Source organism: Pinus tabuliformis, chromosome 2_2 (genome assembly GCF_031772625.1).
Source record: "Pinus tabuliformis cultivar Carrire ecotype Pingquan chromosome 2_2, CPIR1, whole genome shotgun sequence".
In the NCBI taxonomy this organism is placed as follows: domain Eukaryota; kingdom Viridiplantae; phylum Streptophyta; class Pinopsida; order Pinales; family Pinaceae; genus Pinus; species Pinus tabuliformis.
In genome coordinates this window covers 953,141,292-953,154,901 of record NC_142300.1, presented here as the reverse complement: position 1 = coordinate 953,154,901, position 13,610 = coordinate 953,141,292, and positions in this window count along the sequence as shown.

Sequence of the window (13,610 nt, the reverse complement as noted above, 5' to 3'; positions counted from 1 at the left end):
CCCGCAAGCCGACATTGAGACCTACCGAAGAAGGTGTTGAGGAGGTAAACATTGGAGCAGCTGAGAATCCTAAGATGGTAAAGTTATCTAAGTCATTGTCACCAAAGGTAAAGAAGGAGTATGTCAGATTTTTGTCTTTGTTTTCGAATGTCTTTGCATGGGATTATTCAGATCTGAAAACATATGATACTGATATCATTCAACATACTATTCCTATAAAGCCAAATCAAAAGCCTTTCTGCCAAAAGTTGAGGAGAATCAATCCTAAATTTCTGCCATTGATAGAAAAAGAAGTGAATAGGTTGTACAAGTCCGGAATCATTGTACCTATCAGATTTTCTGATTGGATATCAAATTTGGTGCCCGTAAGAAAGAAGACCGGTGAGATCCGTTTATGCATTGACTTCAGAAATTTGAATAAGGTATCTTTAAAGGACAATTATCCGCTGCCCAAAATGGATCATATATTGCAACGAGTAGTTGGAGCATCAAGGATGTCACTACTCGACGGCTATTCCGGGTACAATCAGATTTTGGTGCATGAAGATGATCGTGATAAAACCGCATTCACTACTCCATGGGGTACATTTCATTATGCAAAAATGCCATTTGGCTTGAAAAATGCAGGTGCCACTTTTCAGCGTGCGATAGACATGGCCTTTGCCAATGAGAAGGATGTCTTTTTAGTTGTTTACCTTGATGATCTGACTGTATCTTCAAAATCCGATGAGGAACATTTATATCACTTGCAAATTGTTTTTCAAAAGTGCAGAAAATATGGTATTTCGCTGAATCCAAAGAAAAGTCTTTTCGCCATGAGTGAAGGCAAGCTCTTGGGTCACATCATTTCCAAAGATGGCATCTGTATAGATCCTGCACGTGTTGAAGCTATTCAACAACTTGAGCAGCCCTGGAACAAAAAAGAAATACAATCCTTTAATGGTAAGCTGAATTTTCTGCGTCGCTTCATTCCGAATCTTGCCGAGCATCTTAGAGAAATTACAAACATGCTGAAAAAGGACAGCCAACTCAAGTGGATCGAAGAGGCGGTAAAATCTTTCAATTTGGTAAAGTTGGTTTTATCTTCAGCCCCTACTCTAATCAGTCCAGATTACACACAAGATTTTATTTTGTTTTCATTTGCTTCTGAGCACACATTGGCAGCTGTACTAATGCAAAAGAGAGATGGAGTTGAGAAGCCTATTGCTTTTTTCAGCCGTATTATTAGAGATGGAGCATTAAAGTATAACATCATTGAAAAACAAGCACTTGCACTTATAAAGGCCCTGAAAGATTTCCGTGTGTATGTATTGCATTCCCACATTATAGCTTATGTTCCTAATGCGGCAGTAAAGGATGTGTTGGTACAGACAGAACCGGAAGGAAGGCGGGGAAAGTGGATTGCTGCATTATTAGAGTATGATGTGGAGATTAAACCCACTAATTTGATCAAAGGGAAAGGTCTTGCCAAGTTGATGGCTGAAACAAATCTACATGTCCTGGAAATCAATTTGATAGCTGCCATGTCCGATGAAGATGAGGAGAATTCAGCACAACAGGTATATGACATCTTTATTTCTTCTCCTTGGTATGCTGATATTGTATATGTACTTCAAAATTTGTCTTCACCTCCCGGGATGCCTCGAAATAAAAGTATGGCATTGAAGTTGAAAGCAGCCAAGTTTTGCATCCTTAAAGCTGCACTATATTGGAAAGACCCCGGTGGAATATTGCTGAATTGTTTGGTTGAGGAGGAAGCCAAAACAGTGGTGGAAGATTTTCATAAAGGTGACTGTGGGGGTCATTTGTTTTGGAAGACTACAGTAAACAAGATCCTAAGAGCAGATTTTTATTGGACTTCATTGTTTTCAGATGTATATAAAGTTGTTAAGAGTTGTCATGAGTGCCAAATATTTCAAGGAAAACAGAAATTGCAACCATTGCCTCTCAAACCAATTGAAGTCAGCGCACCATTTCAGCAGTGGGGCTTGGATTTTATCAGTGAGATTCATTCAGCATCATCAGGACAGCATAGATGGATATTGACAGTCACAGATTACTTCATAAAATGGATTGAAGCCATTCCCACTCGGCAGGCCACAGATGCGGTAATTATTTCTTTCCTTGAAAATAATATACTATCACGTTTTGGCTGTCCAAGTAAGTTAATTACAGATAATGCAGCAGCATTTAAATCAAAGAGAATGGTTGATTTTTGCTACAAGTATAATATCAGCGTGGGGCACTCTACTGCCTACCATCCGCAAGGAAATGGGCTGGTAGAATTTTCAAATAAGTCCTTGGTAAATATCATTAAAAAGTTGTTGGAAATTAATAAGAAGAGCTGGCATAAAAAGTTAGTGAATGCACTATGGGCTGATAGGGTAAGTCATAAAAAGTCAATTGGTATGTCTCCTTTTGAGCTGGTGTACGAGGCAGATGCAGTGTTTCCTACTTCGCTTGCTATTCCGATGGTCAAATTGCTTCAAGAAATTGATAGTGAGGAAGATCCCATGCAGAGGCGGATCAATCAAATGATTCATTTACAGCAGACACGGGAGGAGGTTCTTCATAATACTCTCAAGTTGCAGGAGCGCATAAAAAAGATTTATGACAAGAAAGCAAAATCAGATGACTTTCAAACTTTCAAATAGATGATGTGGTTTTGAAGTGGGATGCTCGGAATGAAGACAAAGGGAAGCACGACAAATTTGATAATCTATGGAAAGGTCCCTATAAGATCACAACATATCGTGGCCAAAATGCTTTTCTTCTCAAGGAGATGAACGGAGATGATTATCCCGGAGGGTCGATCAATGGTCGACTGCTGAAGAGGTACCATGTCTGAGCATTTTTGTTCTTCTCACCATCATTGTATATACCATTTTACTAAAACACATGTGTGTGCTGATCTTTCATCCTCAGTTTGGGGCCCGCGGTGAAGGCTATAATTCTGAAGATGGAGATTGGTTGGTTTGAGGTTTGTCATGTTGTTTTTATCAGTCCATTTTCTGTCTAAAGTTGAGTTAGTTTGGGTCAAAGTTGTGTCCAATTTGTAGTCAGATGTCCAGTCAATAAAGCTGTCCAAGCTTAGGTCAAATATGTAAATAATGACTCCATTGCCCAATGGTTGAAAGCACTGGTCTGCTCTCCCAGAGGTCTGCGGTTCTTGGCACCTCCAAGGAGCTACCATCCCCATTGGAGCCAATGTTAGAGTCGGTCTAGTAGCCCTCCACCAGAGATCAAAAGCTCTTTGCATTTCATAGTTAGGTGTCTCATCAGTGTGATCATGTTGCATTCCGTTAGGCATGCCATAATCTCGGTGGAAGGAGTTTATGTCGTTATTCCCCTCTTGTTTGGCACTGCTGGTTCAGGTTTGTTCAAATAAATAAATTCCTCAAAGGGTCATTCATTTTGCTTTAAGTTTTTAGGTTTTAGGTCTAGGGTTGAGTCTAATTTTGTCTTGAGAGGTCATCAAAGACCAGAAGGCCAGAGGGATGTCTTTCATTAAACATTTCTTATCATTGTACAACTAAATTTTTGCCTTGTTCTCAAAAACTCTGTTTTTTAAAACAAGGTCATTATCTCGTTTTTGTAAAAATCATCAAAATTTCAAATTCTTCAAATGTCGAAGTGCAGCCTTGGTCTCCTTTGCCAAAGCATCCTAGAAGCTATCCCTGCAAAAATTTTCAGAAGAAATCATCATTTCAACCAATTTTTCAAAGAAATGAAATTAAAGATCAGAGCCAATTAAAGAAAAAAGTGTCAACATTCAAACATTACAAAGTGGGTTTTGGGCAAGTGAAAAATTAAAAGGAAGCCTATAAAAGCATGCCATCCCTCATTAGTAATTCATTTGCCTCTCAACACTCCAAGAGAATAGTTGTCAAGTCGATTTTAAAGGTCATTGGGCGAATTGAGCAGTTGCAGCAGCGCGCTACGCATCAGAAGAGGTGCGCTACGCTTTGGAGGGCGCACTACGCATCAGCGCGCAGTTTCCAGTTCAATTTAACTCAGGCGCTATGCGTTGGGAGGCGTGCTACGCATCAGGCTGGGCGCGCTACGCATTGGATTTCTTGCTCAGGAAATCGCCAGCAGGCCACCAAAACTGCTTTTCTCTCCAAATATTTTTAGGTAGGCCTCTAATCATGGTGATTTTTGGTTTGGCTAAGATGAATGAGCAATGAAAATGAAAAATTCCATGCTAATATGGAGTAAAACCCTACCTTGCTGTATCAAATATTAAAAATGCAAATGTGTTAGGGTTTCATTTGAAATTTGCTGCCCAAGGTTACCCATTTTCCCATTCCTCTTTCCCCATGTTTTCCTCACCATTTTCCTTGACATTTCCCATGCAAATCATATAATTTCCCTACTAAAAATCATTAAAATCCCTAAACCCTATTAATTCCTAAAATCCTATGTAAATTCCTAAAACCTACTTCCCATTACAATCCTACAAATTATGATTGCATATGTTCCATGTTCCTTTCCTAACATTTCCTTCCACATTTGTTTTCCCTATTCCCCTCAATTTTCCCTTTTCCCTAACATTTCCCATGTGTGTTTGTCCCCTTGGTAACAGCTTTCAAACAAGTCAAAACAGCAGTTCATTGGGTGCACAGTCAGCATTATTTTTCAGTCACTTGCCTCCAAAACCATGTCAGAAACTGAAACAGATTATGAGCAAAGTGATGACCATGAATCAACACTAGAGGTAGAGGTGCCAAGGAGGCATCACAGGGGTGGTAAGGGTGGTCAGGATGTCAGGGAGGAACCCACCTCTTTGGCTTATCTACAAACTTGTCCACTTGCAGTGTCATGTTTCAGATATCTATCATGCTATGAATATTGTGAAAGAATCTCCCAAATTCAACACCACAAGGAATTTGCCCACTTGTTTGTCCTACATTTGCACAATGGGCATGTGAATCTTGCAGGAGTGGACTTCACATTGTCACCTGAAATTGTTGCTCAAGCAACAGGGATACCCAATATTGGAGAAGAATGGAGCAAGCGCCAGCCGTTGAACAGATTTCATTATGAGCCATATATCAAACCTGCATATATGAGGTACCTAACTGGTGTTTTTCCCTTCAGATTCTTAAGAGACGAGTATGCACCTATGATGAAGATCATCATTCGCTATTTTACTTGTGAGGGCAGATTTTCACGTTTGTATTCGTACCATATCTGTTTGTTGATGCATTTCACACGGGTACGAATGATGAACATTCCATTTTTTATGTGCCGAAATATAGAGAGGATGGTGCCCTTGATGCAAAGAAATAGCCGAGCATAGCAACACAAGTGCATTTATCATTATGCACTGATCAAGATTGTGGGCATGCATCAGTTGGTACAACAGGGTATTCCATGGGAGGATTTCATTTCTCGTGACTTGTTCACGGTGCCACAACCACCTCCTGAGGTTGTCCATGATGAGGGAGGGCCTTCACATCAGTTTGATATTCCAGAGCCCGAGCATGTTAGCACTCCTCCTTATGTTACATATCAGAGAGGCCACAAGGTCTTATTTGCATCTGCACGGCGAGTATTATCTCCACATCAGGTGGAAGGGGTCTCGCCTTCTTCATCAGCACAGTGGGTGTTATCTCCACATCAGGTGGAAGGGGCCTCGCTTTCGACAGCAGCACAAGTACCATAGAGAGGCAAGCAGCCCAATATTGATGAGGGGCCATCAGGTGTTCCAGGCATAGATGTTGTTGATCTTGATATCATTTCTCCTAGCCTAGAGTCAAAGGAGATCATCCAGCAGTTAAGGGCTGAAAATGACTTGTTGCAGCAAAAATTGAAGATGGAAAATTGGAAAATCACTTATTTAGAGCAGCGCAACAAGCAATTAGAGGATGAACACTCTCTTGATGAGTTGCGGAGGATCCGAGAAGACCGAAACTTGGCTCGTAAGAGACCCGGTGATTTGACACCTAAGGAGAAAAACTTTATGCTCATTCAGGTGAACATACATCTAGAGAGGTTGATAGCGAAGGCAAACAGGGACAAGGACATGCTCCGACACATGAAGAATCACTATTGGGCTCGAATGCATGTGTGTAAAGCAAGAATGAAGGTGCTCAAAGGATGGTTGGCCAAGGCACTAAAACGGAGGAAAAGGCCCGACCCCCTTCATATTTTGGCTGAGGCTACCTTGAAGGAGCATGGTGCTCAATGATGCACTTCCAGCTCAAATTTCAGGAAATTTTGAGCAATTTTGATCAATTTTGACTTTTTGTGCCACGAACAGGTTTTTGCTCTAAACACGTAGCGCGCCGCGCGCTACCCTGAAGATGGGCAAGTCCATTCCTCAAAAACTCAGCATTTTTGGATTTTTCATGACAAATTACACTTGCTCAGCAATTACCAAGACATTTCATCAGGTTTTGAGCCCTCAGAAGGTCAAAAAACATGCAAAAAATGACTTTCTGCCACTTTTTAGACACACAGGGAGCAGTCTTGGGCGATTGCAATTTTGGAGGGGCAAATGACCACCAAATTGCGAAATTCCACTTGGGCTGGAAAGTAGACATCCAGACCTTTCCAACAAGCCTACTTTTGCCTCATTTGGATGCCGGGAAGTGCCTCACAAGTTGGATCAAAGGCGCGCTATGCGTTGAGGATTGGGGCGCTACGCATCAGGGAAGTTTGCCAGATTTTCACCTACAGCTCAGCAAAACGCAGATTTGACTAGTTTTGAATTTTTGGAGTGATTTTTCATCCTCCTTGATGTAATTGATGTAATGTATGATGTCATGACACTTATTTATCTCTTCTAGAAGATTCATTCATAAAAAGTCAAAAATTTAATTAATGAATTGGTTTCTTAGCTTATAGAGGCAAGTTGTTTTGACTGCCTAGATTGTAGTGCTCAGTTTAGAATTGGTTGAAACAGCTCCTAGGATGATGAGCTCGACCCCTAGAGGCAAGGAAGTGTGTTAGCTTGCCTATATTATGTACTTTTTTAGTCATTTTCATGGTTGTACTCTTGAGGGATAAGCTTCTATTGTATTACACTTTGTATCTCTGCAATTTTGGTAAAGGAAAGACCAGGGTTTTGCAGTACTATTTGGGATTCCTGTGGTTATTTGTGTTGATGGTGTGTTTCTCTCTTGCACTTGTAAGTGTGTTACATGTATCATTTTCCAACTTCTCTTTTCTGCACATAAATTAAATGAAGTGTTAAGGTAGAATTCATAATTTATATGCTCTGCCTTTAAGTTTGCTTAATATCTATGTTTTCCTCTGTCTAAAGAGAACTCTCGAAAGTTTCTTGCTCTCTTTAGCTCCTCACCGGTCATTTCTATCCATTCACGCATTTCAAAGGCATCAATACAATCTCCTACCTTGCCCCAAAAAGACCTCTACAAAAACTGTGTCTCATCCCCGCACCCAAAATTGCTGTGCTCAGTTTTCCAACAAAACCCTAAAAATTTAAAATCAAACTTTCCCTATCAGTTTACTAGCCTAAAATCAGTGTTCTTTATTGGTCAACTCAGCCCTTTGAAAACCTTTTGCCGAGATAGACCCGGAGAGAGCCCTCTCCTGTCCCCGTAGGGCTAGCTACGAGGCTAAGTGGTTTGATGTTGCCTTGGATTTTGCCTTCCTCAGCCTGAGGCAGATTCGAGCGCTAACAGTACCAATACAAGTTAAGGATTTATCCACACATAGCAAACATGGTGAGCAGTGTTGTTGATCACATGCGAAGGATCCAATAGCATGCATGTCATTGAGCACATGCATGCAATCCAACCCATTCAACACACTCACCTAGGCAAAGACAAGAAGCAAGTCCAACTAGGGCTGAACATGAAATTCGACAAGTTGATGCACATGACCACCAACACACACTTGAACATCAACACAGACACTACGCATCAATGTTTTTCCGGTTCAACCATACCCAAGAAGACCATGTGCATGTTAACAGACGAGCTGGATGAAGGGGTCGAACCAATGCGCCGGTTGCAACGGAGACAAGAGTTCGCTTTAGCAAGATGTCACCATGAGGTGCATTCACATCATCACAGACGACCAAAATTGGCATCAGCTCACCAACTTCACCATCAGAAGCATGTCAAAGATTTTGTCTCACCATAGTGGGCTGAGTGTCAGTGATGTCTTGCGAGGCTTGCTCGAGCTGTGTTGTCTCACATGAGCACATGTGCATTGTAATGTTGAGTCATGTCAAGTGTAAGTTGAGTGTCAATAATTGGATGTAACAGTCATAGAGTAGGTGAAGAGTGATCAGGGTATTTGAATAGTCACAAAGGGGAACGTCAAGGTTCACCCAACCCTTTGCTATAAATAGTCCCTCATAACTCATTGTATAGGCTTTTGGTCAGCCAAGTTTCTACTAAGACTATCTTGAAGAAGGCTTGGATAGTATTGTAACATGCCTTGGATTCTCCTCTGCACAAAGCTAGTACATCTCTTTGGAGGAGCAGGCGGATGTGGCTGTAACATTCTACTGATAGGGCTAGAAGGTTTACATGGTGTATTGTATGATTGTGACTTACACTTCTTTATATAATAAAAGCCAACACATTTTCATGTATATGTTGTTATTGTAGTTGGAATGCTTCGGTTTCCTTAATGATATATGTTGTTTAACTTACATACTTTTGTATGAACTAATTCACATGAAATTATATGAATCTTGTTGTTAATGTGTTTCATATGTTGTTAATGTTTTCACCGTCCGTGTCGACTACTCTGTCAGACACCAGACAGACATTTCTCTGAACCTTGTTATATCAACTGTCACACTCGTCTCAGACTGATCCATGAGTGTTGTTCGTGTTATCTTACCTTGTATATTGGGACTGCCGCATCCGTGTCGACTACTCTGCCGGAAGCTGTGCATGTCCTTTGTGTTGTGTGTTCCTAGCCAAGTTGGTACTGATCCCTTTCAACTTGTAACTCACCTTCACCTTCCTCTTCCTTTGAAGTGTGGGGACCTCTCATACTCATTCCTTGACTCACTACAACAGTCACACCCTTGCTACTGATAGAGTTACCTTACTTGCCTCTATGCGACATCTCGGTCAAGGCATTACCTTACAACCCACTGCTGGGACTCGTACACCAAACGGTCTAAGGTATAATTATGACTTCTTACTAGGGAGATCCCCTTGACATGTTGGCAGGTCCAACACCGTCAAAATTTTGGGCACTAGAAGAAGGGCCTGATGACAAGTAGTGTCATATCATCCAGTTTTGAACTTTTGCATATCTTTCATGGAATATTGCATTCTTCTTCCCCCAAGGTGTCTTTTGAATTGTGAAGATGTCTCCATCTTGGGGAAGCTTTTCAATCTCTTGTCCACTCACACGTATGATGGTGAAGGTGAAGTGGCCTGGCTTGAGCACTTACATAACTTCCTTTCCATGATTTATGAGGAAGATGATTTTATTGACGAACAGGTCGGTCTGCTGCTTGCATTCACACTTTGTGAATCCCCATTTCGTTGGGTGCTAAGCATGCCGAATGACACCGTGCACTCATGTGAGCACTTATGTGATCTTATTGAAGACACGTTCCACCATTTTGATCCAGACTATCTTGACCAGAAACTGTTATAGCAATGTAGGGCTCCACTTAAATCCATTATTGATTTTTGGCAGTGCTTCCATGACTTACAGTTTCAAGCTCCGAAAAGCCATATGAATTTTACTTATCTTTAGGACTGGTTCGAGTATTGCCTTAAGAAATTTTCCCGTCGCAAGAGAAAGCTTGATGTCAAACCTCATTGAACCTTCTTCGTTGATGGAGCTGTGCAATCCCATGTGGGAGAAGGCACTGTCTCAACGGACTATCTGCCTCCCTCTCATTCAATAGTTCCACCATTTCCCAGTGATGGTGAGGATCATGTTTGCACATTTGTTCGTCATTCACACCCTCCCAACATCACTCCACTTAATTTTCATGCAGATTTGGTTCTTAGTCCTTCAAGTGCCCATATGCATTCTTTTCTTCAACCTCCATCTTCGCACCCAGGTGTTCCTCCGGATGATGTTGTCTTGTGGTCATCCATTCCGGACTCTTCACTTGTTGTGAATGAGGAACAACCCACTGACAGAGTTGATGCTGCACAAACAATATGTGTTGTCATTCATGAAGAGTATGAGTGGGATCTTGAACATCAACACTCGGCGAAGGATGACTCCCTCCCGTTTGAGCCCCATCCATTCCATCCTAGCTTCTTTGGTGAACCTGCCATCCATGATTTTGTATGTGTGTCTTCATCTACGGATGCACCCATTGTTGATCACTCACAGGACTCACTGAATGCTAGTCCATCATTTGACAACGAAGAGGATAAGTTATTCATTGAAGATCCACTTGATCCTTCATTTGTCTTTTCTAAAAACACATAGGATGAGTGTGTTTGCTTTTCATCTACCCTTCTGTTTGATTCATCTGATAATGAGGACGCCAAAGAATTCATTGATTTTTCTGATCATGGTGGTCGTGATTCATTTGGTTCCATTTCTTATCACGATCATGAATCTATCGCAGTTGACCTTCAAAGCCACCGGCTACTTGATGATGAAGTTGAGACACCCAAGACTGTCAAGGCACTTCAGTTCGAGTTGATGGTTATGTAAGGTCCGTGCTCTCTTGGGGTTAGTCTCACTTCTGATCACGAAACTGTTCAATCACCCAAGGCTCCTCATCACTCATCTGTATGCATTGAAGATCCATCTCACACACAGATCACACTTCCTCCACTCAAACTGCACAATCCCATTGCTCATGCATTGGAGGAGTCTTACATTGAAAGAACTTCTGCACAATGCAAGTTATCTTTGTTTCTTTCATTTTCTTGCTTGTCTCAATCAAAAATGTGATTTTTCTTCAAAGTTGCACGTAGTGTCACAGAACAGCATGATAAGTCCACGGACTATCCGTCATGCACATGCACTCACTTATGTCCCGTGGGCACTTTGAAACATGAAGTGTGGCTATCTTCACTGTCATATGTTTCTTGTATGTCGGTCTACACAACTGGATTGCTTGTGGACCAAGCCTTCACCCACATGGGTCTACCAATGCACTGATGGCTGCATTGGAAGTATCACTTCACGTGATTAGGCCTATGCACCGTTAGTGTAGGAGTAGGAGTAGTGTTTGCTTTCATTTGTTTTCTTGCATGCTTGTTTACTTTCATGCTTTGCTTACTTGTTTTTCTTTCACTTTTACTTATGCTCTTGCTTTTCTTCGTTGTTTGTTTTGTTCATTCGTAGGTTAGTTTGCATGAAACCTTGTGTGACTCATGAAACGAGATGGGTAAATTACAAGAGGGTTTGTACAGATACCGTTACTTGGTTATCTGTCATCTTGCCTCTATATGATGAGCTTGTTACTCTTAGTCCATGATACGTCGAAGGAAAATACTACTGTTTGAAGTGAACCTTGGTGTAAACACAACACTTGCACGCTAACTAGTGTCACCTTCTCTTGTCGATTGTTTTTGGATTAACCCTTGTCAGCTTAGTCAAGTAGAATAAGGTGAAGGGGAAAACATTAACAGGCACATTAGAGATATAATAAACTACTTCACTACTGGAACAACCTCCTTTGCTCTCAATAAGTCGAGATCCCTCTTCCGCCTCTGAAATGAATAAGTGTTATGCATAGTAGAGATGAAAAAAATGAAAAGTCAAAAAATTCAAAATGAAAAATGAATAAGGAGAAAGAAGAGGAAGGCTTCCTACGCAGGGAGGTGATGCAAGTAACTCTGCTGGGGTACTGACTAGGCTTGCTGGCAGCATAGCCATGCTTGTGTTCCTATGTGACTCCACCAGGGTACTTTCCAAGCCTGCTGGCAGTGGAGCAACACCAGAGATGAAACTAAGACTTTAACGACTATACTGCTTGTGCACCTATATACCCCTCAACCCTAATAAAAAAAATTGTGTTGCCTTGGCCCTTAATGTGTGTCAATCAACCAAGAGTCTGGCCGATGCTACATCTTACATAAAGCTAGTGTGAAGCCAAGATGAGCTAAGGACTGAATAATACTTCTGGAGGTGTTAGACTTTCTTTTCACGAACAAGGTTTATGCAGAGAGCTAGAGTTATATTAGTGTGTCACCAAGTGTTGTAGCGGCTACAACCACCCTCCAAAATTTTTCCTTAGCCTATTTTGGAGCCTCCCTACCAACTTTCACAACAACTTTCCTTGCTTTTTCAAGTCCTAAAGCTTCAGTGTCTTTCTTGCTCAAAGGCAGCTTGTCGATCACAATTCGATATTTTCCCTTCAAAGGTTGCTCACCCAAACTTGGTCTAGCTGCAAGTTGAGTAGATTCCTAGTGAAATTTGTGCTTTTATGGAGGGAAACCAGCTATTCCCTCCAATAATTGTGCAATTCCCTCTGACAGCCTACTGGGCTCTAGGATTGCGCAATCTGCCAACCAACCCTCCCAAGAGGATTTGCACAATTTTTCCCATCAATAGGAATTTTAGCCCTGGATTTGCACAAATCTAGGTAGCAGTCAATTGTTGGGCCCAAAAATTACGCAATCCCCTTAGGAAGTCAGCCTAGCTTATAGTAAAAAATGCACATTTTTCTCCTGCAGTCGAGCAGTCGCTTGCATGTGCAGCTGAGTTGACCAGTTCCCTCTAGGACTTAGCAAAACAGACTTGTATGCATAGACTACTTCTCCCAAGGTAGCATGCAAAGACATCCCTTGTTTCAGGGATCTATGTTTAGTAGTTGGAGGTTATATGCAAGGAACAATTCAGAAACATCCCTCCAAATGTCGCTTCCCCTATATTTGTGGCATGCACATCAAAACCTCGATGTTATCAAAACTCATCAACTGGACACTACAAAGCTCATTCCTCACATAAACATTGTATCTCGTACATCCCACATATCATCTAGGAGAAGCTGGCACATTCAACTCAGCTGTTTTTGGGTAAGCTCGCTTCCCATGCCTTGTGTTGCATTTATGTCACTTTTGCATATTCGCTTGTGTGAGTGTTGTTTGCTTGATTTCTTTGATCGTCTGTTGTCGTTTGCATATATTCTAGCTTGTCCTAGCTCTGTTTCAATTTTCATTGCTATCTCACTGTTGTCGCATGCATGAACCTTTTTTGCATGGACGTTCGCCCAATCAGAAACGGCCTCACCCACATGCATGTTGATCTGTTTGCTCAATCCTCCATTCATGTTTTGCATGCACTATTTATCACTTCTGCTATCACTTAGTGTCACCATACATTTCATTTGACTTACTTGCTTTGAGTTTCCCATCGGCGAGTTGGGCCAACCTTGGCCCAGTTTGTGCCTTCACCAAGGCTACATTATGCAATATGGAGAAGGAAGGCTCACCTTCCTCTCCATATTTGTGCATTCTATCCCAACACTAGTCTCCTGGACTGAGTTGCACATTTTTGGAGGTCAGTGGCTGCTTGGCTAAAAAATTTGCATAAATTTGCCCCTCGACCAGTAGTCCTTCCCTGTTGGGATTGCTCATTACAAAATCCCAGCAGCCAACTGCCCGACTAAACTTTGAATTGCGTAGTTCCAGTAGTCAGTGGGTCTCTAAGCAACTTGTACTATGACTTGTGCAGTCTTGGTAGTT